This window comes from Dendrobates tinctorius, unplaced genomic scaffold (assembly GCF_039654945.1).
Source record: "Dendrobates tinctorius isolate UK_male_01 unplaced genomic scaffold, ASM3965494v1 ptg000019l, whole genome shotgun sequence".
NCBI lineage: Eukaryota > Metazoa > Chordata > Amphibia > Anura > Dendrobatidae > Dendrobates > Dendrobates tinctorius.
Window position 1 is genome coordinate 23766910 of NW_027361687.1, and position 17914 is coordinate 23784823.

At 45.9% G+C, this 17914-nt stretch overlaps 1 long non-coding RNA gene across 1 annotated transcript; it reads right to left on the reverse strand.

Annotated features, from left to right (window-relative positions):
- Nucleotides 1-12550: 12550 nt before the first annotated feature.
- Nucleotides 12551-17594, reverse strand: LOC141082778 (uncharacterized). Its single transcript, XR_012230582.1, has 2 exons — nt 13718-17594; nt 12551-13109 (listed from the first exon to the last, which is right to left on the reverse strand). It is a non-coding gene; the product is annotated as an uncharacterized lncRNA (long non-coding RNA).
- Between the last annotated feature and the right edge of the window lie 320 nt (nt 17595-17914).

Consider the following 17914-nt stretch of genomic DNA (forward strand, 5'->3'; position numbering starts at 1 on the left):
ACGCAGTGTAGACTGTTATTCAGCATTGCTGTGTCCTCAGATTGTCAGCTCTTGTGGTCAGGCCCCTGCTCCTCGCCCCGGTCTCTCCTGTACAGTGAGGCCTCATTATATCTCTGTATAAGGATCTCGTGACGCAGTGTAGACTGTTATTCAGCATTGCTGTGTCCTCAGATTGTCAGCTCTTGTGGTCAGGCCCCTGCTCCTCGCCCCGGTCTCTCCTGTACAGTGAGGCCTCATTATATCTCTGTATAAGGATCTAGTGACGCAGTGTAGACTGTTATTCAGCATTGCTGTTTCCCCAGATTGTCAGCTCATGTGGTCAGGCCCCTGCTCCTCGCCCCGGTCTCTCCTGTACAGTGAGGCCTCATTATACCCCTGTATAAAGATCTAGTGATGCAGTGTAGACTGTTATTCAGCATTGCTGTGTCCTCAGATTGTCAGCTCTTGTGATCAGGCACCTGCTCCTCGCTCCGGTCTCTCCTGTACAGTGAGGCCTCATTATACCCCTGTATAAGGATCTAGTGACGCAGTGTAGACTGTTATTCAGCATTGCTGTGTCCTCAGATTGTCAGCTCTTGTGATCAGGCCCCTGCTCCTCGCTCCGGTCTCCTGTACAGTGAGGCCTCATTCTCCACCTGTGTAAGGATCTAGTGACGCAGTGTAGACTGTTATTCACCATTGCTGTTTCCCCAGATTGTCAGCTCTTGTGATCAGGCACCTGCTCCTCGCTCCGGTCTCTCCTGTACAGTGAGGGCTCATTATACCCCTGTATAAGGATCTAGTGACGCAGTGTAGACTGTTATTCAGCATTGCTGTTTCCTCAGATTGTCAGCTCTTGTGATCAGGCCCCTGCTCCTCGCTCCGGTCTCTCCTGTACAGTGAGGACTCATTATACCCCTGTATAAGGATCTAGTGACGCAGTGTAGACTTATTCAGCATTGCTGTTTCCTCAGATTGTCAGCTCTTGTGATCAGGCCCCTGCTCCTCGCTCCGGTCTCTCCTGTACAGTGAGGCCTCATTCTCCACCTGTGTAAGGATCTTGTGACGCAGTGTAGACTGTTATTCAGCATTGCTGTGTCCTCAGATTGTCAGCTCTTGTGATCAGGCCCCTGCTCCTCGCTCCGGTCTCTCCTGTACAGTGAGGCCTCATTATACCCCTGTATAAGGATCTAGTGACGCAGTGTAGACTGTTATTCAGCATTGCTGTTTCCCCAGATTGTCAGCTCTTGTGGTCAGGCCCCTGCTCCTCGCCCCGGTCTCTCCTGTACAGTGAGGCCTCATTATACCCCTGTATAAGGATCTAGTGACGCAGTGTAGACTGTTATTCAGCATTGCTGTTTCCCCAGATTGTCAGCTCTTGTGGTCAGGCTCCTGCTCCTCGCCCCGGTCTCTCCTGTACAGTGAGGCCTCATTATACCCCTGTATAAGGATCTAGTGACGCAGTGTAGACTGTTATTCAGCATTGCTGTGTCCTCAGATTGTCAGCTCTTGTGGTCAGGCCCCTGCTCCTCGCCCCGGTCTCTCCTGTACAGTGAGGCCTCATTATATCTCTGTATAAGGATCTAGTGACGCAGTGTAGACTGTTATTCAGCATTGCTGTTTCCCCAGATTGTCAGCTCTTGTGGTCAGGCCCCTGCTCCTCGCCCCGGTCTCTCCTGTACAGTGAGGCCTCATTATACCCCTGTATAAGGATCTAGTGACGCAGTGTAGACTGTTATTCAGCATTGCTGTGTCCTCAGATTGTCAGCTCTTGTGATCAGGCACCTGCTTCTCGCTCCGGTCTCTCCTGTACAGTGAGGCCTCATTATACCCCTGTATAAGGATCTAGTGACGCAGTGTAGACTGTTATTCAGCATTGCTGTGTCCTCAGATTGTCAGCTCTTGTGATCAGGCCCCTGCTCCTCGCTCCGGTCTCTCCTGTACAGTGAGGCCTCGTTATACCCCTGTATAAGGATCTAGTGATGCAGTGTAGACTGTTATTCAGCATTGCTGTGTCCTCAGATTGTCAGCTCTTGTGATCAGGCCCCTGCTCCTCGCTCCGGTCTCTCCTGTACAGTGAGGCCTCATTATACCCCTGTATAAGGATCTAGTGACGCAGTGTAGACTGTTATTCAGCATTGCTCTTTCCTCAGATTGTCAGCTCTTGTGATCAGGCACCTGCTCCTCGCTTCGGTTTCTCCTGTACAGTGAGGCCTCATTATACCCCTGTATAAGGATCTAGTGACGCAGTGCAGACTGTTATTCAGCATTGCTGTGCCCTCAGATTTTCAGCTCTTGTGATCAGGCCCCTGCTCCTCGCTCCGGTCTCTCCTGTACAGTGAGGCCTCATTCTCCACCTGTGTAAGGATCTAGTGACGCAGTGCAGACTGTTATTCAGCATTGCTGTGCCCTCAGATTGTCAGCTCTTGTGATCAGACCCCTGCTCCTCGCTCCGGTCTCTCCTGTACAGTGAGGCCTCATTTTACCCCTGTATAAGGATCTAGTGACGCAGTGTAGACTGTTATTCAGCATTGCTGTTTCCCCAGATTGTCAGCTCTTGTGGTCAGGCCCCTGCTCCTCGCCCCGGTCTCTCCTGTACAGTGAGGCCTCATTATATCTCTGTATAAGGATCTAGTGACGCAGTGTAGACTGTTATTCAGCATTGCTGTTTCCCCAGATTGTCAGCTCTTGTGGTCAGGCCCCTGCTCCTCGCCCCGGTCTCTCCTGTACAGTGAGGCCTCATTATACCCCTGTATAAGGATCTAGTGACGCAGTGTAGACTGTTATTCAGCATTGCTGTGTCCTCAGATTGTCAGCTCTTGTGATCAGGCCCCTGCTCCTCGCTCCGGTCTCTCCTGTACAGTGAGGCCTCATTCTCCACCTGTGTAAGGATCTAGTGACGCAGTGTAGACTGTTATTCAGCATTGCTGTGTCCTCAGATTGTCAGCTCTTGTGATCAGACCCCTGCTCCTCGCTCCGGTCTCTCCTGTACAGTGAGGCCTCATTATACCCCTGTATAAGGATCTAATGACGCAGTGTAGACTGTTATTCAGCATTGCTGTGTCCTCAGGTTGTCAGCTCTTGTGGTCAGGCCCCTGCTCCTCGCTCCAATCTCTCCTGTACAGTGAGGCCTCATTCTCCACCTGTGTAAGGATCTAGTGACGCAGTGCAGACTGTTATTCAGCATTGTGTGTCCTCAGATTGTCAGCTCTTGTGATCAGGCCCCTGCTCCTCGCTCCGGTCTCTCCTGTACAGTGAGGCCTCATTATACCCCTGTATAAGGATCTAGTGACGCAGAGTAGACTGTTATTCAGCATTGCTGTGCCCCCAGATTGTCAGCTCTTGTGATCATACCCCTGCTCCTCGCTCCGGTCTCTCCTGTACAGTGAGGCCTCATTATACCCCTGTATAAGGATCTAGTGACGCAGTGTAGACTGTTATTCAGCATTGCTGTGTCCTCAGATTGTCAGCTCTTGTGATCAGGCCCCTGCTCCTCGCTCCGGTCTCTCCTGTACAGTGAGGCCTCATTATACCCCTGTATAAGGATCTAGTGACGCAGTGTAGACTGTTATTCAGCATTGCTGTTTCCCCAGATTGTCAGCTCTTGTGATCAGGCCCCTGCTCCTCGCTCCGGTCTCTCCTGTACAGTGAGGCCTCGTTATACCCCTGTATAAGGATCTAGTGACGCAGTGTAGACTGTTATTCAGCATTGCTCTTTCCTCAGATTGTCAGCTCTTGTGATCAGGCACCTGCTCCTCGCTTCGGTCTCTCCTGTACAGTGAGGCCTCATTATACCCCTGTATAAGGATCTAGTGACGCAATGCAGACTGTTATTCAGCATTGCTGTGCCCTCCGATTGTCAGCTCTTGTGATCAGTCCCCTGCTCCTCGCTCCGGTCTCTCCTGTACAGTGAGGCCTCATTATACCCCTGTATAAGGATCTAGTGACGCAGTGTAGACTGTTATTCAGCATTGCTGTGTCCTCAGATTGTCAGCTCTTGTGATCAGGTCCCTACTCCTCGCTCCGGTCTCTCCTGTACAGTGAGGCCTCGTTATACACCTGTATAAGGATCTAGTGACGCAGTGTAGACTGTTATTCAGCATTGCTGCTTCCTCAGATTGTCAGCTCTTGTGGTCAGGCCCCTGCTCCTCGCTCCGGTCTCTCCTGTACAGTGAGGCCTCATTATACCCCTGTATAAGGATCTAGTGACACAGTGTAGACTGTTATTCAGCATTGCTGTTTCCTCAGATTGTCAGCTCTTGTGAACAGGCCCCTGCTCCTCGCTCCGGTCTCTCCTGTACAGTAAGGCCTCATTATACCCCTGTATAAGGATCTAGTGACACAGTGTAGACTGTTATTCAGCATTGCTGTGTCCTCAGATTGTCAGCTCTTGTGGTCAGGCCCCCGCTCCTCGCTCCGGTCTCTCCTGTACAGTGAGACCTCATTATACCCCTGTATAAGGATCTAGTGACGCAGTGTAGACTGTTATTCAGCATTGCTGCTTCCTCAGATTGTCAGCTCTTGTGATCAGGCCTCTGCTCCTCGCTCCGGTCTCTCCTGTACAGTGAGACCTCATTATTCTCCTGTATAAGGATCTTGTGACGCAGTGTAGACTGTTATTCAGCATTGCTGTGTCCTCAGATTGTCAGCTCTTGTGATCAGGCACCTGCTCCTCGCTCCAGTCTCTCCTGTACATTGAGGCCTCATTATACACCTGTATAAGGATCTAGTGACGCAGTGTAGACTGTTAGTCAGCATTGCTGTGTCCTCAGATTGTCAGCTCTTGTGATCAGTCCCCTGCTCCTCGCTCAGGTCTCTCCTGTACATTGAGACCTCATTATACTCCTGTATAAGGATCTAGTGACGCAGTGTAGACTGCTATTCAGCATTGCTGTTTCCTCAGATTGTCAGCTCTTGCGAACAGGCCCCTGCTCCTCGCTCCGGTCTCTCCTGTACAGTGAGGCCTCATTATACACCTGTATAAGGATCTAGTGATGCAGTGTAGACTGTTATTCAGCATTGCTGTTTACTCAGATTGTCAGCTCTTGTGAACAGGCCCCTGCTCCTTGCTCCGGTCTCTCCTGTACAGTGAGACCTCATTATACACCTGTATTAGGATCTAGTGACGCAGTGTAGACTGTTATTCAGCATTGCTGTTTCCTCGGATTGTCAGCTCTTGTGATCAGGCCCCGGCTCCTCACTCCGGTCTCTCCTGTACAGTGAGGCATCATTATACACCTGTATAAGGATCTAGTGATGCAGTGTAAACTGTTATTCAGCATTTCTGTTTTCTAAGGTTGTCAGGTCTTGTGATCAGGCCCCGGCTCCTCGCTCCGGTCTCTCCTGTACAGTGAGACCTCATTATACACCTGCATTAGGATCTAGTGACGCAGTGTAGACTGTTATTCAGCATTGCTGTGTCCTCAGATTGTCAGCTCTTGTGATCAGGCCCCTGCTCCTCACTCCGGTCTCTCCTGTACAGTGAGGCAGCATTATACACCTGTATAAGGATCTAGTGATGCAGTGTAGACTGTTATTCAGCATTGCTGTCTCCTCAGATTGTCAGCTCTTGTGATCAGGCCCCAGCTCCTCGCTCCGGTCTCTCTTGTATAGTGAGGCCTCATTCTACACCTGTATGAGGATCTAGTGACGCAGTGTAGACTGTTATTCAGCATTGCTGTTTCCTCAGATTGTCAGCTCTTGTGATCAGGCCCCGGCTCCTCGCTCCGGTCTCTCCTTTACAGTGAGACCTCATTATACTCCTGTATAAGGATCTAGAGACACAGTGTAGACTGTTATTCAGCATTGCTGTGTCCTCAGATTGTCAGCTCTTGTGATCAGGCCCTGGCTCCTCGCCCCGGTCTCTCCTGTACAGTGAGACCTCATTATACACCTGCATTAGGATCTAGTGACGCAGCGTAGACTGTTATTCAGCATTGCTGTGTCCTCAGATTGTCAGCTCTTGTGATCAGGCCCTGGCTCCTCACTTCGGTCTCTCCTGTACAGTGAGGCATCATTATACACCTGTATAAGGATCTAGTGATGCGGTGTAGACTGTTATTCAGCATTGCTGTCGCCTCAGATTGTCAGCTCTTGTGATCAGGCCCCAGCTCCTCGCTCCGGTCTCTCTTGTACAGTGAGGCCTCATTCTACACCAGTATGAGGATCTAGTGACGCAGTGTAGACTGTTATTCAGCATTGCTGTTTCCTCAGATTGTCAGCTCTTGTGATCAGGCCCCGGCTCCTCGTTCCGGTCTCTCCTGTACAGTGAGACCTCATTATACTCCTGTATTAGGATCTAGTGACACAGTGTAGACTGTTATTCAGAAGTGCTATTTCCTCAGATTGTCAGCTTTTGTGATCAGGCCCCTGCTCCTCGCTCCGGTCTCTCCTGTACAGTGAGGACTCATTATACCCCTTGTCGGGATCCCTCAGATTACTCTTTCATCTGAAGGACCGATGTTCTTAGGTGTGAAGCACCATATGTCTCTAATCAATTGCTCCGTCGAGAAGGATAACACAGACACGGGCTGCATAATACCACTCGGGATGCCTGCCAAGACGCCTCTGGCTTATCAGTTAGGCTTCTGTCTTTTATAGTAAAGAATTTAAACATTTTACAGACATGCGCAGTACAAATGATTTTACAACTTGTTTTCTACAAAGAAAGTCACTTAGGCGAAAAAGCAGAGGTATTTGACCTTGGTTCACAAGGGAGATGTCTGAGACATCTCCTCGAAGAACAGATAAGGTTTTAAACAAGAGAATGCAACATAGACAGAACTCAATTTAACTCCTTCAGTTCCTATCATTCCCCCCTTTGACATCTTCATTTTCCACAATCTGGAACACTGGATCCTGCAACAACAGCGGATAGTGGCTCGTTCACCAGGTACTATCCCAGGCCGACGGGTTGCCCAAGGGAGACAGGTCTTCTACCTTCTCCATCCCCCAGATACTGAAGCCACGTCCATCATTGCAAGAGTACGCTCCTTCATGCCAGAAATGAGATGTCAACCTGAAACATCGGGATTTCCACAGGTGGGAGTTCCTTTCTCATATCCAGATGACTCGTTGCAAGGTATATTACCTGAAATATTAAAACAAGTTTCATTATTGCCCTGGGGAAATAAATTGGAATACTCCCAGGACGTGTTATGCAACCTTCTTTCTAGCAGTATTGGTTTGAAGGCATCAGTAGAGTGGGAAGTTACATTAAAACTAACTTGTAGGCCATACATTGGAATTTGCCCCAGGTAGGTTAATCGAGTTCTATTCCTGGGTACCCAAGCCCCCCCTTTATATGCCAGATATTGAAGGTATGTATTACTTCCTGAAAGATTACCCTGCCACCAAGGGTATCCTACCCATCCCACAATAGGTATACCAACAGTTGTGTTCCATAACTTCACATTATTTGTGGCATTATTAGCAAGTGTATCAGAACAATTGGTCCAGGCAAATAATTCCTCGGGTGGCATAGGAATAACAAGGAACGGAATACTAGTGGCTGATACTGGTGAATGTGTGCAGATCCAGCAATCTGCTGGAGACTGAGTGTCTTTTGACCAATCATTTAGTATTTTTTCCTGATGTTGTATAAACTTATTATTCAAGGACATTGGAGAATTTAGATTGTCCCACGCAGCTACCATTATTACAGATAATGCAACAAAACCAAACCAAAACATTATGCACTCTTATGCTTTGTTAATTCCTGTGGCTAGTTTGCAATGCGATGCGTGGATCCAGGTTGGTCGTCCTTCCAACTTAACAGAAGTAGGCGTTGTTAGGAGTACTTAGTAAGGTCCTTGATATCGGGGTTCAAGGGTCTTTCTGGAGTGTTTCTTGACATATACGTAATCACCAGGTTGTAGACAGTGAGTTCCTTCCACACTATCTGGATCTGGAATGGAAGAGAAAACTAGAGAATGCATTTGAGTTAAATGCTTTTGCAACTGGATTACGTAACTTGTCAAATTATCCACATTGAGTGTTAAGACCTGTGGTTAGTACAACCCTGTGTTCGGTGGTCTTCCAAACAGTATCTCGAAGGGTGACAGTTTAGTTTTCCCCGTGGGTGTGTACCTTACTGAGAATAATGCTAATGGGAGACACTCTGGCCATGGTTTATGGGTTTGTTCCATGGTTTTCTGTATTTTCAATTTTAGTGTCCCGTTCATTCTCTCTACCTTCCCTGAACTCTGTGGGTGGTAGGGTGTATGAAATGCTTGTTCTACACCTATCATTTGCATTACATTTTGCATTACCTCAGCAGTAAAGTGTGTACCTCTGTCTGATTCAATTGTTTCAGGGACACCGAATCGTGGTACTAGTTCCATCACCAGTTTCTTTGCAGTGGCTCGAGCTGTAGCCGTTTTCACCGGGTAGGCCTCTGGCCATCCAGAGAAGAGATCTACACATACTAGGATATTTGCATACACTCCTACCTTGGTAGCTGTATGTCGTCAATCTGCCGTCTCTGAAACGGGTAGAGAGGCCTAGGTGTCGCTTTCTTAGGGACTTTTACTGTTTTACCTGGGTTGTGCTGTGCACAGATGAGGCATGATTGTACAAGTTTCGCGGCTGCGCAACTGAAGCCAGGAGCGATCCAGAAGGCATCTACCATGGCACACATGTGACTTTTTGAGGTGTGATTGGGGCCATGTGCTGCTTGCGCCATGATTGGGAACAGGGACTTTGGTGGGCACAATTTATCCTTATTTTCCCATACTCCATTTGAGTTCAGCTCAGCTCCCAGTCTCCCCCGGTGTACCTTCTCTGTTTGGGCAGCCTTTTGCTGGAGGGATTTCAGGACATCTAGACCCAATGTGGCTGGAATATGCTGACTCCCCGCCACCGTCCACTGCTCTCTCTAGGCCGCCTTGTGCTATTTTAGCAGCCTCGTTCGCCCTTCTATTGCCCTCTACCTCCACGGAGTCACCTTTGTGTGTGCTTTTACCTTGACAATGCCAACCTGGACTGGTAACATCAATGCCTCCATCAATTGTTTCACCAGCTCTGCATTTTTAATGGGCTTCGAATCTGTGAAAATATTAGCGACTTTACCTGCAGCGGCTCTACACGCCTCAGTGAGTGCCTTCAACTCTGCCTCCTGCGCTGACATGTGAGGAGAGAGTGGTTCCGCTCGGATTACCTCATGTGAGGATACTACTGCATATCCAGTGTAGAATCGTCCATCCTGGTGGTATCTGGGGCCATCTACAAAAAAGAAACTCAAAGTCTGCATTAGGAACAGGTTTTTCATGAATGTGTGCAAACCCAACTGTCTCCTGACTCATCAGTCCTATGCAGACATGTTCATGCGTCATGTCAAAGTATCCTTCCTCACTTGCCAATACGGTCACCAATTCCCCCTTTTCTGAATCCACAGGCAGGAGGGTGGCTGGATTCAGAACGTTACATCTTTTGAGGAGTGACATACTCAGGAATTAGTAGAGCACACTCAAGTCGGAGCTGTCTGGCCATAGACAGATGTTTTGGTTGAACTTGTAGGAGTATGGCATGGATGTCATGTGGGGAATAGATTGTCAAAAGAAACGTCAGTGTCATCTCACATGCCTTCCCTATTACGTCTCCACTTTTTTCCTTGTGCTCCAGCATACATGACAGGTCGTTTTATTGTCCTTGTTTGCTCAATTTCTTTAGCTACCTTAAGGAGGTCTTTCGGATCTACATGTCTCCATTCAGGTCTGGCTGTCTGTACTGCGTCTCGTAAGTCTTTGTTCATACCGTCAATGAATGCATCCACCAGTATTCTAACATCAAGTGGATTTATGCAAATGTACCCCATGTCTGCCCATTTCAGCTGTAACCGTCCAAGGTATATCTCTACTCTCTCTCCTTTTTGCTGTGTCACATTAGTCAGGAGTACAGACTGCTCTGATTGTTCCACTGCAGCCCATTGTCTTAGTGACTCACAGTACGTCTCCCCAGATCGTGCAGATTTATCATCCATGCCCCAAGCCTGATTCTTTGTCACATCTGTGTGTCTTAATTATATGATCTAGTGCGTCACCTGCCTTTAAACTCACCAACCTCTCTAGGTCTGCCCAGGTACACTTATATGTCTGCTGTACTTCCTTTATGTGTCTGTAAAACGGGAATGGTTGGTCTTCAGGGTCAGGCAGCTGCTTCAGCAAAGCTAGCTGGTCAGAGGGGCTCCAGGGATAATACACCTGTATCTTTCTTATTCTAGTCACACTTCTAGGTCCTGATGGGTTTGGCCGTCTGATGTCTACTGTCAGCTTACTCCTCAAGGGCCAATGTCCCCACTACCCACTATCCACACTATTATGTCAGCTTCTTATGATCTTGTCTGGATAGGATTTAGTGCAATTCTCTTAGGTCAGTAGCACAGGTCACACAAGTAGCTATTCAGTCTGGATTTGTCTGAGTCTGACCACAGTGTTTACAAGTCCATCTGTTTTGTCTGGGTCTCTGGTTACACTTTGTCAATCAAACATTCATAATACACCTTCCATACTGCTGCACATTCTCAAGCATCATTTATTCACTTGCTATTTTCTTCCCTTGTCTGTGCCTTTTTGTACATCCAAACATTCACACTCTGGTATTTTTGCCTTTTTCAATATTTGTCCCACTTGTTTTACTGCTTCCTTCCTTCTCTGTCTTTTGTAATTTGACACAATTTGCTATACAAATCAATCACACAACTAGAAGCAGGTTCAAACACATTAATGACCAAGCAATCACTTACAATTCCCTTCTAAATTAGGCACCATATCTTACTTTTAACTTCCAATCTTCAATTAAGTACTGTTGCTTTAAAATGCACAAATCTTTCAGCTTGTACCTTACGGATAGAATTACAGAGAATTTTGAGCACAGCTCACACTCAGCAGAGATAAGAGCGAAGGGAAAAGAAACTGCGCAGCTCCATCCTTCCCCCCTCCCGTCAGAATGCAGCGTCGTCCTTCACAGAATTCTGTAGTTCTTTAGACTTATCAAAATCAATTTCTACAAAGAAACTCAAAATCACGGGATTTCACTGTAAGGGCAGATAACTGTATAATGAGATTAACCATGCCTTGCCCTTTTTCTGGCCAAATGCATTCAGGAAACTTTACAATGTAATGCCACATATAACACGAACTATATCATTACTCAATTCATTCAGTCTCAGATGTAGATTTGAAATATCTATAACGCATCTGTCCGGGATTCCACCACAACTAGAAAGATCACAAATCTCTTGACACAAAAATGATGTGTGATGATTCATTCATACGTGCTCATTCACTGATTTTTTTTTTTTTTTTTTTTTTTTATACTCAATTACTCATCTCTCATCTTATTCAGAGGTTCTCATAGACATATATACAAGGATTCACACAGCCTGCCTATCTTGCACTTTGGATTTGATTAATACTTTTTCCAGGTTCTTTGCTGCACTACTTCCATATCTATCCTCAATTATATCACATAACCGATTTCCTTCTTCAGGTATCTTTCCCTGACTGTTCCCCATTTTATCTTTTATTCTTATCCTGTTTCTCTTGTTGTCTTCCTGTTAGTCCCCTGCCTTAGGTGGTGTATTGGGTAAGCTCAAGACTAGGCTCTACTATACCTCGTTACCTTCTTCCTAAGGTGCTAACAGGCTAAATGGAGTGTCTGTTCCTCGGTGTACTACGTGTTTCGTGTACTTATATGCTATGTAGCATCCGAACAGAAATACTCCCACAACACACAGGATTGTAAATAAAGTGTCCATCTACTGGGGTTCTTCAGTCATATCCTGTCACAGGCTCATTTCACGGTCCTGTGCTCATTCGGTCACACTCTTATCTGTCACATGGTTTATTCGTAAAGGGTGTTGATTTAAGCTTAGGCGGTGACCTCCCCGAAAGGACGCTGTCACATGACCCAGTTAGGCAATATCACCACTCTTTGAACGAATACCTACTGTGCAGCTTATTTGTCTACTTTCCACAGTCCTTCAAATCAAGGCAGTCACTCAACAACCTCCTCTATTCCTAGTGCGGAACCGTCTATTGTGAAAAACTTGTCCGTCCGGGCTGCGCAGTATGAACTGTTCACCCAGCCTTATATTACGTAATGTCAGACCTCTCCCATTTTGATTTGCATCAGCTCTTTTTCTAAAAATAGCTGTGCACACACAGAACCTACAGTAACCTCTCATTCGAGCAGAAATTACATATGCGTGTCACACCCGATTTCCTCAGAGTTCTTATATGGACCTGATTTTACGGCCCCCTCCTCTACTAGATTCCCCTTTATACGGACCTTAGTTATAATGATAGATTATGAAGAGCAGAGAAGAGAAAAATTGATCTCTTACCTGGCCAGGTGTTTAGGTCTGCTTTTCACAATTTCATCAGTAACTGGAGTGGTCTGTAGATCGGGTAGTCTTGGAGAGGTGCCTATATCAGGTCCCTGTTTCGGGCGCCAGGAAACTGTCGGGATCCCTCAGATTACTCTTTCATCTGAAGGACCGATGTTCTTAGGTGTGAAGCACCATATGTCTCTAATCAATTGCTCCGTCGAGAAGGATAACACAGACACGGGCTGCATAATACCACTCGGGATGCCTGCCAAGACGCCTCTGGCTTATCAGTTAGGCTTCCGTCTTTTATAGTAAAGAATTTAAACATTTTACAGACATGCGCAGTACAAATGATTTTACAACTTGTTTTCTACAAAGAAAGTCACTTAGGCGAAAAAGCAGAGGTATTTGACCTTGGTTCACAAGGGAGATGTCTGAGACATCTCCTCGAAGAACAGATAAGGTTTTAAACAAGAGAATGCAACATAGACAGAACTCAATTTAACTCCTTCAGTTCCTATCATTCCCCCCTTTGACATCTTCATTTTCCACAATCTGGAACACTGGATCCTGCAACAACAGCGGATAGTGGCTCGTTCACCAGGTACTATCCCAGGCCGACGGGTTGCCCAAGGGAGACAGGTCTTCTACCTTCTCCATCCCCCAGATACTGAAGCCACGTCCATCATTGCAAGAGTACGCTCCTTCATGCCAGAAATGAGATGTCAACCTGAAACATCGGGATTTCCACAGGTGGGAGTTCCTTTCTCATATCCAGATGACTCGTTGCAAGGTATATTACCTGAAATATTAAAACAAGTTTCATTATTGCCCTGGGGAAATAAATTGGAATACTCCCAGGACGTGTTATGCAACCTTCTTTCTAGCAGTATTGGTTTGAAGGCATCAGTAGAGTGGGAAGTTACATTAAAACTAACTTGTAGGCCATACATTGGAATTTGCCCCAGGTAGGTTAATCGAGTTCTATTCCTGGGTACCCAAGCCCCCCCTTTATATGCCAGATATTGAAGGTATGTATTACTTCCTGAAAGATTACCCTGCCACCAAGGGTATCCTACCCATCCCACAATAGGTATACCAACAGTTGTGTTCCATAACTTCACATTATTTGTGGCATTATTAGCAAGTGTATCAGAACAATTGGTCCAGGCAAATAATTCCTCGGGTGGCATAGGAATAACAAGGAACGGAATACTAGTGGCTGATACTGGTGAATGTGTGCAGATCCAGCAATCTGCTGGAGACTGAGTGTCTTTTGACCAATCATTTAGTATTTTTTCCTGATGTTGTATAAACTTATTATTCAAGGACATTGGAGAATTTAGATTGTCCCACGCAGCTACCATTATTACAGATAATGCAACAAAACCAAACCAAAACATTATGCACTCTTATGCTTTGTTAATTCCTGTGGCTAGTTTGCAATGCGATGCGTGGATCCAGGTTGGTCGTCCTTCCAACTTAACAGAAGTAGGCGTTGTTAGGAGTACTTAGTAAGGTCCTTGATATCGGGGTTCAAGGGTCTTTCTGGAGTGTTTCTTGACATATACGTAATCACCAGGTTGTAGACAGTGAGTTCCTTCCACACTATCTGGATCTGGAATGGAAGAGAAAACTAGAGAATGCATTTGAGTTAAATGCTTTTGCAACTGGATTACATAAATTGTCAAATTATCCACATTGAGTGTTAAGACCTGTGGGTAGTACAACCCTGTGTTCGGTGGTCTTCCAAACAGTATCTCGAAGGGTGACAGTTTAGTTTTCCCCGTGGGTGTGTACCTTACTGAGAATAATGCTAATGGGAGACACTCTGGCCATGGTTTATGGGTTTGTTCCATGGTTTTCTGTATTTTCAATTTTAGTGTCCCGTTCATTCTCTCTACCTTCCCTGAACTCTGTGGGTGGTAGGGTGTATGAAATGCTTGTTCTACACCTATCATTTGCATTACATTTTGCATTACCTCAGCAGTAAAGTGTGTACCTCTGTCTGATTCAATTGTTTCAGGGACACCGAATCGTGGTACTAGTTCCATCACCAGTTTCTTTGCAGTAGCTCGAGCTGTAGCTGTTTTCACCGGGTAGGCCTCTGGCCATCCAGAGAAGAGATCTACACATACTAGGATATTTGCATACACTCCTACCTTGGTAGCTGTATGTCGTCAATCTGCCGTCTCTGAAACGGGTAGAGAGGCCTAGGTGTCGCTTTCTTAGGGACTTTTACTGTTTTACCTGGGTTGTGCTGTGCACAGATGAGGCATGATTGTACAAGTTTCGCGGCTGCGCAACTGAAGCCAGGAGCGATCCAGAAGGCATCTACCATGGCACACATGTGACTTTTTGAGGTGTGATTGGGGCCATGTGCTGCTTGCGCCATGATTGGGAACAGGGACTTTGGTGGGCACAATTTATCCTTATTCTCCCATACTCCATTTGAGTTCAGCTCAGCTCCCAGTCTCCCCCCGGTGTACCTTCTCTGTTTGGGCAGCCTTTTGCTGGAGGGATTTCAGGACATCTAGACCCAATGTGGCTGGAATATGCTGACTCCCCGCCACCGTCCACTGCTCTCTCTAGGCCGCCTTGTGCTATTTTAGCAGCCTCGTTCGCCCTTCTATTGCCCTCTACCTCCACGGAGTCACCTTTGTGTGTGCTTTTACCTTGACAATGCCAACCTGGACTGGTAACATCAATGCCTCCATCAATTGTTTCACCAGCTCTGCATTTTTAATGGGCTTCGAATCTGTGAAAATATTAGCGACTTTACCTGCAGCGGCTCTACACGCCTCAGTGAGTGCCTTCAACTCTGCCTCCTGCGCTGACATGTGAGGAGAGAGTGGTTCCGCTCGGATTACCTCATGTGAGGATACTACTGCATATCCAGTGTAGAATCGTCCATCCTGGTGGTATCTGGGGCCATCTACAAAAAAGAAACTCAAAGTCTGCATTAGGAACAGGTTTTTCATGAATGTGTGCAAACCCAACTGTCTCCTGACTCATCAGTCCTATGCAGACATGTTCATGCGTCATGTCAAAGTATCCTTCCTCACTTGCCAATACGGTCACCAATTCCCCCTTTTCTGAATCCACAGGCAGGAGGGTGGCTGGATTCAGAACGTTACATCTTTTGAGGAGTGACATACTCAGGAATTAGTAGAGCACACTCAAGTCGGAGCTGTCTGGCCATAGACAGATGTTTTGGTTGAACTTGTAGGAGTATGGCATGGATGTCATGTGGGGAATAGATTGTCAAAAGAAACGTCAGTGTCATCTCACATGCCTTCCCTATTACGTCTCCACTTTTTTCCTTGTGCTCCAGCATACATGACAGGTCGTTTTATTGTCCTTGTTTGCTCAATTTCTTTAGCTACCTTAAGGAGGTCTTTCGGATCTACATGTCTCCATTCAGGTCTGGCTGTCTGTACTGCGTCTCGTAAGTCTTTGTTCATACCGTCAATGAATGCATCCACCAGTATTCTAACATCAAGTGGATTTATGCAAATGTACCCCATGTCTGCCCATTTCAGCTGTAACCGTCCAAGGTATATCTCTACTCTCTCTCCTTTTTGCTGTGTCACATTAGTCAGGAGTACAGACTGCTCTGATTGTTCCACTGCAGCCCATTGTCTTAGTGACTCACAGTACGTCTCCCCAGATCGTGCAGATTTATCATCCATGCCCCAAGCCTGATTCTTTGTCACATCTGTGTGTCTTAATTATATGATCTAGTGCGTCACCTGCCTTTAAACTCACCAACCTCTCTAGGTCTGCCCAGGTACACTTATATGTCTGCTGTACTTCCTTTATGTGTCTGTAAAACGGGAATGGTTGGTCTTCAGGGTCAGGCAGCTGCTTCAGCAAAGCTAGCTGGTCAGAGGGGCTCCAGGGATAATACACCTGTATCTTTCTTATTCTAGTCACACTTCTAGGTCCTGATGGGTTTGGCCGTCTGATGTCTACTGTCAGCTTACTCCTCAAGGGCCAATGTCCCCACTACCCACTATCCACACTATTATGTCAGCTTCTTATGATCTTGTCTGGATAGGATTTAGTGCAATTCTCTTAGGTCAGTAGCACAGGTCACACAAGTAGCTATTCAGTCTGGATTTGTCTGAGTCTGACCACAGTGTTTACAAGTCCATCTGTTTTGTCTGGGTCTCTGGTTACACTTTGTCAATCAAACATTCATAATACACCTTCCATACTGCTGCACATTCTCAAGCATCATTTATTCACTTGCTATTTTCTTCCCTTGTCTGTGCCTTTTTGTACATCCAAACATTCACACTCTGGTATTTTTGCCTTTTTCAATATTTGTCCCACTTGTTTTACTGCTTCCTTCCTTCTCTGTCTTTTGTAATTTGACACAATTTGCTATACAAATCAATCACACAACTAGAAGCAGGTTCAAACACATTAATGACCAAGCAATCACTTACAATTCCCTTCTAAATTAGGCACCATATCTTACTTTTAACTTCCAATCTTCAATTAAGTACTGTTGCTTTAAAATGCACAAATCTTTCAGCTTGTACCTTACGGATAGAATTACAGAGAATTTTGAGCACAGCTCACACTCAGCAGAGATAAGAGCGAAGGGAAAAGAAACTGCGCAGCTCCATCCTTCCCCCCTCCCGTCAGAATGCAGCGTCGTCCTTCACAGAATTCTGTAGTTCTTTAGACTTATCAAAATCAATTTCTACAAAGAAACTCAAAATCACGGGATTTCACTGTAAGGGCAGATAACTGTATAATGAGATTAACCATGCCTTGCCCTTTTTCTGGCCAAATGCATTCAGGAAACTTTACAATGTAATGCCACATATAACACGAACTATATCATTACTCAATTCATTCAGTCTCAGATGTAGATTTGAAATATCTATAACGCATCTGTCCGGGATTCCACCACAACTAGAAAGATCACAAATCTCTTGACACAAAAATGATGTGTGATGATTCATTCATACGTGCTCATTCACTGATTTTTTTTTTTTTTTTTTTTTTATACTCAATTACTCATCTCTCATCTTATTCAGAGGTTCTCATAGACATATATACAAGGATTCACACAGCCTGCCTATCTTGCACTTTGGATTTGATTAATACTGTGATGTACCATGTCGGCAAGATATGTTTTCTGTTGCAATGTGCTAACAAATCCTCCATCCTAGGACATTGTAAACTGTCAGTAATAGGAATTCCTTCCCCCCAGGTTTGATCAACCCTGCCACTTCCTCTGGAAGAGCAGGAATGTTAATTAGCTAGACCATCTTCCTCACACCATTTGGCTTCTCTCAGCTGAAAGAGAAAAAAGTGCGGGAACTAAACTCTTTGTTTGAAACCAGGAGTTTGGTTAAAACAATAAGGGATTGTCCCGCGAAAACCATACCCAGCAGAAATATAAAAATCATATTTCTGCGATCCGAGCAGACCCAGCTTCGCTGTGGTGCCTGTTGCAAAACTCTCGGATGCCCAGAACATGAGATATGATTTGCGCCCAAATGGACGGTCATATCGCATAGATGTTTGATGTTTTCTTGATGGGCTCATTACGCTGGGAAACATGATACCACTGATGAGTCCATACCA